Consider the following 10234-nt stretch of genomic DNA (forward strand, 5'->3'; position numbering starts at 1 on the left):
TCCGACAACGGGATTATGAGTCGGAGCCTCAGTTTCAGATTTGAATTTGGCGCCAATACCCGGATCTGTCTCGGATCCGACTCGGATCGGCAACGTTCGGGTGGGCTCGTATTTCATAAATCCGAGTGCGCTCATCTCTATTTTGCACCTTTGTAAACCATGATGCATTTCACAGAGATAAATTTAGCGCAACCCTAAATTGCAGTGTGAAAATAAAGTTGGCCAGTATGTGTGTGCTACATGCAAAAGCATCCAGTATGTTCCCTGCATGCAAAATAAAATTGCATTTGCACCCCTTGCTTCACAACAGCACCTTTAGCTAGATTTGCTTTATTTATTCTGGATTTCTTTAAACTATGTGGCAAATGCTGTTAAAGGTACACTGATAAATGGGGGATACTAAATGTCATGCATGAACCACGAAATATGTGGGCATACAACACATGTCTATTTGCGCAAATGTTCTTAACTTTCTGTACATTGCCTATGTTCATCCACCCCATCCCACCCACTCTCCACCGTTCAAGTCGTAGGCAGGCAGAGGGGTTATTTCGGACATGAATTGCATGCAATTGCATTCATTGGTGCAAGGTCCGTTCCTGAGCATGCACAGAGCTATTTCACACAAGATACGGCACAAATAGGGACTTACATCTGAAGATGAATCAGGTCCACAAGTTTTCCCACTCAGGTAGTGTATATTGTTAGGCAGCACCACAGCTCAGTCAGTAAATTCTGGGATAGAAACCTCCTCTGTCTATGAAATACTATGAAGATATTATTCTACAACTCACACCACACTAACCAATCACACATAGTCTTTAAGTATAGTGGATATCTTAGTGCAGATACACCATTTAGACTTCCTCTCGCTATTAATTCTCTCCACTCTCCTGCAATTCACCATAGTTAGGAGACTCCCTCTCTGACTAGAGACTTGCTTTGAATGCTCACTGCAGCAAGAAATCCCATTGATCAACCAAAGGTTCTCTGGTGCTGGTCACAGTTAAAACTTTCCCCACATTCAGGGCTGAATTGTAATCTCTTTCTGTGAGATTCTCACTGCCTCTGGCATCTCTGGTCTGTGGGAGCTCATTCTCTCCCTGCATGTGGACTCACTTCTACAGGGCCAATAATGACTGATTCTGTGTGTCTCTCAGACCTCAAACATTCTTTATCCCCATTCTCTCGCTCTCAAGTGGAGCCACAGATTGTACGCTATGATTGTAAGAGCAGGGCCCTCTTACCTCTCTGTCTGTATATATTACCCAGTATTATTTTGTTCCCTATTGTAAAGCGCTACAGAATTTACTGGCACTGTATAAATTTTGATGATGATGATGATGAGACTTCTCCCTCTGTTATAGTATTGGGGACACTGTGTTGCCTTGTTTGCCCCTTTCCCCGGCAGGAAGGGCTGCTGGGAATTGTAGTTTTCACAGCTCCAGTGGCACCATTTTGAAGGCCCTTCAATGCTGAGCCAGCTCCTGGCAGCTACGGAGTTTACATATGTGTTTAGTGACACTCTGGTCTTGAACCCGAATCTAGCACTTACCACTTGTTATGTCAATCCATTCATTCTTTTAAAGATTGAGTTTATATAACCCAGTAAATTTGACAGATACACTTATTTTAAGTGCTCTAAGCTCTCTGATTCCTGTTAAGATAAATAGTATGGTGGAGCCTCCAGAAATGGTATTTACTACGATGATAGTATTTTCAAGGTGATAACGGGCTCCCTAGCGGATGCACTTAAATTTTAATCTTCCATTATTTAATCATTGTTGCAACTGCACTTTAAATATAGTGCTAAATCTCTTTATGCCACATTGTACGTCATAATGGTTATTATTTTTTTATTTTTTATTTTTTTTTTGTCTTTATGCTTGCTTTGTTTGTATGTTCTTAAAAACGTATAAAGCGCCTTAATATAAAATACTTGATTTAAGGAAAAAAAAAAAACTCTGCATAAGGCGTCATAAAGTGTAATTCAGATCTTATAATATCTCCATATTTGCTAAACCACTTTAGAAAGCTTTTCTTAGTACATTTTAACTTTAGTAGTCACAAGCAGTATTTTCAGCAATCAGAATATATCATTTTCTTCTCAACTCCAGGACTAATAACCCTTCACCAAATAATGTAACAGGCAATGCCAAACCAAACCTTTTATAGATTGCCATTCTGTATGACTTTCATAATGCAGAATCCTTGTGAGTGCACATTAGTTAGTGACACAGACACATCCTGTCAATTTGATCAAAATAACTGAAACACAGACTTTGGATTACAATATTATGTTTTATTTAAATCTCGGCCTCCACCACCCCTTAACAGCCGTCCAGTCACGCTCCTTTTTATTATTATTAATTTTTTTTAAAATAAATAGTTTAGAAACAGAAAATAGATGGTTAAGAAAATTCAAATAAAAAACATAAACATAACATAATCTTCTTCTTTTCTTCTTAATGCTGCTTGAAGTGCTGTGAAATTACAAAAAAAAAGAAACATTAAGGCTCTAACATATTTTTACAATGTAAAATAAACAGCTTCCTAAGTAGGCAACATTGTACAACATCTTATTATGATTGTTGTTGCTGTGGGTACATAACATCCTGCTTTTCCAAACCCGTACTAACATGCATCACCTCTATAGCTAGTACAAACGCCTTATTGTGAACATATGTTTAAATGCACTGTAACACAGGATATTGCTCTGCACCCTATTTCTACACCATATTTAGGGGCATACATAGGGCATACCAGAGGCAGAACTAGTGTGCTGTGGGCCCCAATGCAGGGAATCAGGGAGGAAGGAACCTGGGCCCACAGCTCTCTAGTTCCCAGTGCAGCGGGACCCATAATTTCTATGGGCCGTGTGCACCACTCCTTCTGCACTAATGGTAGTTCCACCACTAGGGCATACTTCCCAATGGTCCCGATTTTGGACAGACATCCAGAAGTGTAAATCACAAAAGGGAAAGGGCTAAATAGAAAAATGGGTGGTGTTTTATCCAAATTTTCCCATTTGTGGGTGGGGATTCGGCAGAACAATGACAGGGCTGATTTTGTCCCTGCTTTTGGGATTCTAAACATTGGGAGGTATGATGGGGTTGAGGGTTCTAGATGTCCAGAAACCCCCCTAAGCTTGAATCACAATAATTTTTTGGTATAGAAATAGGAACTGACTTCTAGGAAACTCCTTGTCCTGTCTGCATTAAAAATTAAAAAGATCTGCCTATGTTTTAATGAAATTTGGCTTCAACAAAATGGTGCCTCATGTTGTATATTTAACATATGTTATTACATTTATATACACTCTACTTTTTAATTTTTACAACTATTGCAACAAGTGGATTTTTTGCTTCATTGAGAATCAGACAGCAAAGAACTCAAAGTAAAACTGATAACATGGGCTTATTACAATGATAATAGCAGGTGCATAATAATAAATAAGCTTAAACACAATGTCATCATCAGTATCAATCAACTGATTTATTGAGCAATAGACAAAACCTGCTTAAATTTATATATCACCCACTCAGAATTAACCTTCTTCATCTTGACAGTGGCTAAATGTCTTATCGCCAAATCATGTAGGCACCACATTCAACCCAAATATCTTCTCTTAAATCTTATGTTTGGTTTATCACCAGTGTAGTGATCATAGAGGAATTACAGTTATACGGATTAACCTATCACATAATTGTGGGGAATAAGGCCTAAATCATAACTGCAGTGTAAATATAGTATATCAAATGAATCCATTGATAAATTGAGCTACTAAATAAAATGTAAAATGGGAAGCCAGAGAGTCTGCGGTGTGTGTATTTGGTGGCTCTGCACATCCCGTTGTTAGAAGATAGCAGTGTCACCTGTGGCAGCTCCAAACGCCCCTGTGGTGAGCTATATCCTGGCCTAGGATGGAGTATTGACACCAGAAGAAACTTTTAGGAACTGCTCAGCATTGTGTCTGGCTCAAGGAGATCATGTGCTGATATTTTATATAGAGAAAAATAATTAAGTTTTCAAATATGCCACTTAAAATCAATAAAAGTAGTGATATATTCCTCAAAAGCATGTTGAAGGGCAGTTCATATGTCAAATTAAGATTTCTGACACACAGAGAGGTTGAGGAAATGAGTGTAAGCTCAACTGATACCCTGTACTTAGGCCTGTTTGGTATCAATACATGGGTAGATTTATAGGGGATCTATTAATAAAATTTGGCCTGTGTAACACTCCACAGAAAAGTTAGGTCACATAGTAGAATTGGGTAGTAAATCAGGCAACATGCAAATGGTGATTGTAAAATGTGTCACAGACCACAAGCCCCTTGGAGTGGGGGTAAGGTGTAAAGGTGTTTTTTAAAAGCTGAGACCAGTTACAAGACATTGTCAATATTTTGGGAAAACAATCATTATTGATAAGCTGTCCATCTTCACGCCAATTTCCCTTGGCCACAATATACCAGTTATCTGTAAGTTATACTCTGAATTTAATCCCTTTATTTGAAACTGTTTTGCTTGTTATGTATGTCATATCATCTTAGCTATTTTTAGTAACCTGTAAGCATTGTATAATTTGTATATTACATTTAAAAATGTAATAGTTCATGACCTTATTGCTCTAAACAAATTCATTTCCTGTTTAGAAGAGAGAGATTGCTTGGCTGGGTTAACTCTTTAGTGTGTGAAGGGTTAACTGTTTAGCTACCAGAGCACTGAGTGTGTGCAAATGGATAATTAAGTCATAGGTTTGCTATGGCCCTTATAGGTAGCTGTGGCAGTTTGTGGAGAGGTGTGAAAGCGGGTGTCTGTGTTGTGAAAAGGACTAGTAAATCTGTACCCTTAGAGAAAGAGATGAGTGTGAGATTTGGGCTGGAATCTTTTGCGTTCCCTTACAGTAGGCTTCCAAGTCACTAGTGCGCAGAGGGCGGTTTGTGTCAGATAAAGGGGATCAGGAGCGGTTACTTGACAAAATAGAGGTGTTATATTGTATGACTGATGGGATATATGATTAGATATTAAAGCAAGTAGTAGCTAGAGGGGGCTTATCCCTGACAGGCAGCATAGAAATACCACTTGCCATCTACACGATAAAGAAAATACCTTTAACCAGGTATGGGTCCCGTGGTTGTTGCACCAAAGTCAATGCTTACAAACACCCTCTTGACCATAATCTAACACCTTATCCCCAAGACTCCTCCCTTAACTTACATATTACATAATGCCCAGGGGCAGGCTGGGCTGGGGTGCAGGGGGACATGTGCCCCCCGGATCGGCACCATAATGTGCTATTTTGAGCTGGGTCACTGGGCCATCTGCTTTTTTTTACCTTTAAAATGTCCCTAATAGGCTGCCAAGTCAAGTCTTGCCCCAGGGCTAAAATGTGCCAGTCCTCCCCTGATAATGCCGGTTATTATCAAAACACAGTGAGCTTTCCTACTATTGTACTCTGATTATTATACATAAATACAGCTAAAGATAGGTACACACTACAGGTTGTTCTCCTGATTATCGTGCCAAATCACACGATAAAAGTCTGTTAGGTCTGATATTGCATTAGTGTGTACGCCCCTCCAATCATGTTTTATTGCACCAAAGCACATAGTATCATTTAATATTATTTTATAACCGGACTAAAAATCACATGGAACGATGTTGAGCAAATTCTGCAGTGTGTATGCACTCACCATCAGCAGTGTAGGCAGATCTTCTTACAGTTTACAGAGTCACAATCTTTTCAGCAAATGGTATTGGCATATGAAGAGCACAGATCTGAAGGAAAATCGTGTAAAATTGTGTACATGTGTACGCATGAATCGGCATGTTGATCAGGACTTTTGGTCGTTGGTAAAATGTTAAAGATATCACATTGGGAGACATATTCTGTAGTATGTACCTAGCTTACCTTGCAAGTTGAGATATTCAGTTCTATTTCAATCCTAAACTGTTAGTATAATGGATCTGGGGAAAGAGAAAACAACACACACAGATCTTACCTGATCAATATGCAGCCACTGGGACTTCGTAAAAGACGCTCCACATTGGGATGTATCAATTATCCTTGAAATCTTGTACCAATTGTCCTTGTAGGGATTCCTCACCATCTCGCCGTACTAGGGTCCTCCTATAAGTAAATGCTGATCAGCATCTCGTAACTGGAAACAAGCACAAAATACACAAGGACAAATAAATTAAGACAAGAACCAGTCACCTGGAACATCCTGTTTCTTTAACTGCTGTGTATTCATCTTCTCAGTGGCTGTGGAGGCAAACAGAACAAACTCTCCCCACTTGGTTGACTGGTCCTATTCTCCTGTTAGTGTGTCCCGCCCACTATAAACTAGTTACAATAAGACTCTAGCAACTGCATTGGGTCTATGTGTAACATGGTAGAAGACTTGGTGTAGTGCACTATCCCTGACCAGACCCTACTCGCTTTAATACACCATGAAGTGGATGGGGAAAACAGCAGCAAGCAGCAATAAACTGGCAATACATACAGAACAGTCCAACACAGTACAATTGGACTACAAGGTGCATGGCCCTTTTTCTTTGATGCCGCCAGTTTGACGGGAATATTGTAGTAACAATGGGGTCTTAGCTGATGGGCACGTATCTCCAAATGGGACTTAACAGTAGGAGGCACAATCTCTGGTGTCTAATGATGATAGGGTAGCAGGCTTACTGCCTAACTTGTCCCCACTAGTGCCTGTAAAATGTGTGCACGGGCACTAAGAATAAATTTTGTGTCCCCACCTTAATCTATGCCTAGTAAAATGCTGCACAGGGTTCAAAGCCTGAATAACTGTGTGTAACAACAAAAAAATAATTAGGCCTAAGCACTCTATTAGCCACAGGCTTTGTGCCCAACTAACTGCTCCCCAGGCCTAGTGTCCGAAAATATCTCTACAGGCCTTGAGGCCAACAGTGGTGTCAGTGGGGAAAGTAAAATAAATCTGGAAAACATACTTACCTGCTCCACGCAGAAAACAGATCTTAACCCCATTACTTCCTCTTCTTCCAGTCCTTCCAGATGACGGCGCCTATTCTTTTGTTTAACGCTTCACCTGATTGAAGAGGCTCTGCTCTTTTCAGTCTGCGCCATCAGTCTGCTTCTCTTAACTGAAGGTGGGTTCCACCTTCTAGCACTCTGGCGCCTTTCTGATACTTGCATTTTCACCTGGTCTACACAGACCATCACAGGGGTTTGGCTTAGTGACAAAAGTCGCAGAGGCGTCAAATTGAAATGGCGGATGATGAGTCGCAATTTGCTCGCCATCCTGGCCATCGATAGGCTTACAGAGAATCTGTTCCGATTCCCTGTGACCGCTATGGGGGTACATTTCCCCCTCCTTTTTCTGTTAAGGTCCCCACAACTAACTTATCCTTCCCGACAGCTGGATCCAAGGTTCGCTTACTGGTATATCCGGAAATGTACCTGCCAGAATCTCTTTGGTAGTACTCTTCCGTACAGAACCCAATTCAGACAGTTGCCTTCACCACCAACAGTAGGTACTAAGAGAGTCTCTTCTGTGGCATGTACCAGAACACCACAGCGGTTGTGTTCTCCAAAGTAACTTTACTCTCTCAGGTACCTGTTAAGCAGATATTTGCTCAGTTGTAACTTCTTCTTCAGGAATCACCTCCTCCACAGGCATCAGCCATTCGTCCACTGTATCCGGTATCTTTCATCACCTGGGTCTCTGCCTCCTGCAGACTTGGGTGTCCTTTTCGGTGCTAACATACAATGTTTTAAAACAATTAATAAACAAAAACAGCATTCTACTAACCCGAATACAACACAAAGACCACTCTACTGTAGAATACATACTAATAAATAGATTGGCTAATCAACTTTTCCAGCACAAATTCACTATGAAGGTCACCCCTGCCCCCAAGAAGAGGTTCCACCCTCCCAATACCCTCTACCTCTTCTTGGGGGTAGGAATGGCTTTCAAAGATAAAAGAAATACGATAATAACTTTGAGGATGCCGCTGACTGATATTGGTGCTACTTGACAGGGAGGCATGGAGTCTAACGCACCCCAGGTATTCACCAGGGACCCCCGCAAAGAGGTTTGGGCTTGGGTGAATGAGGTGCGCAGGTCACGGTTCTCCCAGCTAGTTAACAATGCAGTGGGAGATAGCAGGAATTGTCGTACGGTCCGGGTCAAGGACCAATCGATAGCGCAGTACATGAGAATTATCCAAAAGGAAGGTCAGGAGCTGCCAGGGATCGGTAACCAGATAGTCAATGGAGCCAAATCACAGGACAAATAGAGTGGTCAGGAAGAAGCTAGGAGTCAGAAACCAAAGGACAAATAATGGAAACAGGGAACAGGAGAAGGCACACTGAAGAGGTGAAACCAATACTCTGGCACAGGTGTGTGGGAGGAGGTGCCTTAAGTACCATAGCCAAGCCCCTAATAGGAGGACGCCGACGCAGTCAGGAACACCTGACTGCCGGCAAAGATGGAGAAAGATGCGTCCCTTTGTTTAGCAACGGTATGCAAGCCCTACTGCGCATGTGCGCCAGGCGCACCGAAAGTACGTCCCGTTGCTAGGCAACAGGACGGGAGATGAGTAAGGAGACATGTACTCTGTGGAAATCCCTCTCTCCCATCTCACATCTCTTTAGACAAGCTTAACAAATTTGATAGTGACAACAGTCGCTGAGGCGTCAAACTAAATTGGTGGACGATGAGCCATAATTTGCTCGCCATCCTGGCCATCATAGGCTGACAGCGAATCTGTTCAGATTCGCTGTGAATGCTCTGGGTGTACTCCATTACATTTCTCCGTACTTTTTCTGTTGTTGTTCCCAAAACTAACTTATCCTTCCCGACAGCTGGGTCCAAGGTTCGCTTACTGGTATATCCGGAAATGTACCTGCCAGAATCTCTTTGGTAGTACTCTTCTGTACAGAACCCAAATCTGACAGTTGCCTTCCCCACCAAGAGTAGGTACTCAGAGAGTCTCTTCTGTGGCATGTACCAGAACACCACACCAGCTGTGCTCTCCAAAGTAACTTTTCTCTCTCAGGTACCTCTTCAGCAGATATTTGCTCAGTTGCACCTTCTTCTTCAGGAATCATCTACTCCACAGGCATCAGCCATTCGTCCACGGTATCCGGAATGTCTCATCCCCCGGTCTCTGCCTCCGGCACCCAGTCATGTCTGTCCTCTCTTTTGTCTCAGCAATGCTCTCTGCAGACACGCAGTCAGCTCCTCCATTGATATCACCATGCTGGGTCACTTGTACTCCGGGATGATCCACAGGTTGGACGCGGTGAACTTGCCGAATATGAAAATGTAACGAACCTGCTGGAACAGAAAACAACAGCATATATCTTACGTGATCATGATGCAGCCACTGGGGCATCCACAAAAATGTTTCACCTGGGGGTGTATTAACTATCCTTGAAGTCTTGTACCAATTGTCCTTGTAGGGATTCCTCACTGTCTCGCCATACTCAGTTCCACCTATCTGTAAATGCTATAAATGTTGTTCAGCAATGCTTTACTGTCACCTTCACATGCTCACAGATAAAGTAAACCATAGTGGAGGGTCTTCAGAGATCTACCTACTTCTTTAGGGACCCCCTCCTCCAAGGGCACCAACCAGTTGTCCACTGTATCCATTGCCTCCCATTCCCGATCTCTGCATCCTGCAGATGTGGGTAACCTTGCAAGGGATCTTGTTCAGATTGGATGATCACCTACAATCCAGTATTCAGCAGGACCGGCGATCCTTCCCTCCATATTCCAATAACGAGAGACCTCTCTACAAAGTATTCTTCTTCCTCCAGTCATATGCGAAGTGTACTGGTTGCTAACACTTACAACACCTTAGTTTTTATGGCTTCTACAACCAGGCACAACTGTTCTTCTCCTCCTTTACTTGCCGCTGCAATGCTCTTTATGGGCACACGGTCACCTCCTGCATTGTAAGCACCTTGCAGGGTCCCTTGTACCCCAGGATATACCCAGGTTGTCTATCATGGTTTTGTGAACTATGCCAAAATGTAACTTGTCTGGAGGAAGAGAAAGCATTGCGCATAGATCTTGCTTGATCACGATGCAGCCTCTGGAACATCCGCATCTTGCTCTGATTCCTGTTGTCACTCACCGGAGTGTGAGTGCCTCCACTCTGGTACGTGGTTCTCCATCTTTCCCGCTCACACCTGTGTGGAACCGCGGCCGACCGCCATCCTGTCGCACTGCGCA

General features: G+C 42.4%; 1 protein-coding gene and 1 long non-coding RNA gene across 2 annotated transcripts in view; one reads left to right on the forward strand and one right to left on the reverse strand.

The window, feature by feature from the left end:
* The window catches only part of WDR38 (WD repeat domain 38), a 176913-nt gene that overhangs the window by 76027 nt on the left and 90652 nt on the right, over positions 1 to 10234 (forward strand). The gene's annotated exons all lie outside the window — the stretch shown is intronic.
* On the reverse strand, positions 2325 to 7564 carry LOC142100896 (uncharacterized). The gene is made up of 3 exons (XR_012678933.1): positions 6220 to 7564; positions 6005 to 6132; positions 2325 to 2483 (listed from the first exon to the last, which is right to left on the reverse strand). It is a non-coding gene; the product is annotated as an uncharacterized LOC142100896 (long non-coding RNA).

This window comes from Mixophyes fleayi, chromosome 9, assembly GCF_038048845.1.
Source record: "Mixophyes fleayi isolate aMixFle1 chromosome 9, aMixFle1.hap1, whole genome shotgun sequence".
Lineage (NCBI taxonomy): Eukaryota > Metazoa > Chordata > Amphibia > Anura > Limnodynastidae > Mixophyes > Mixophyes fleayi.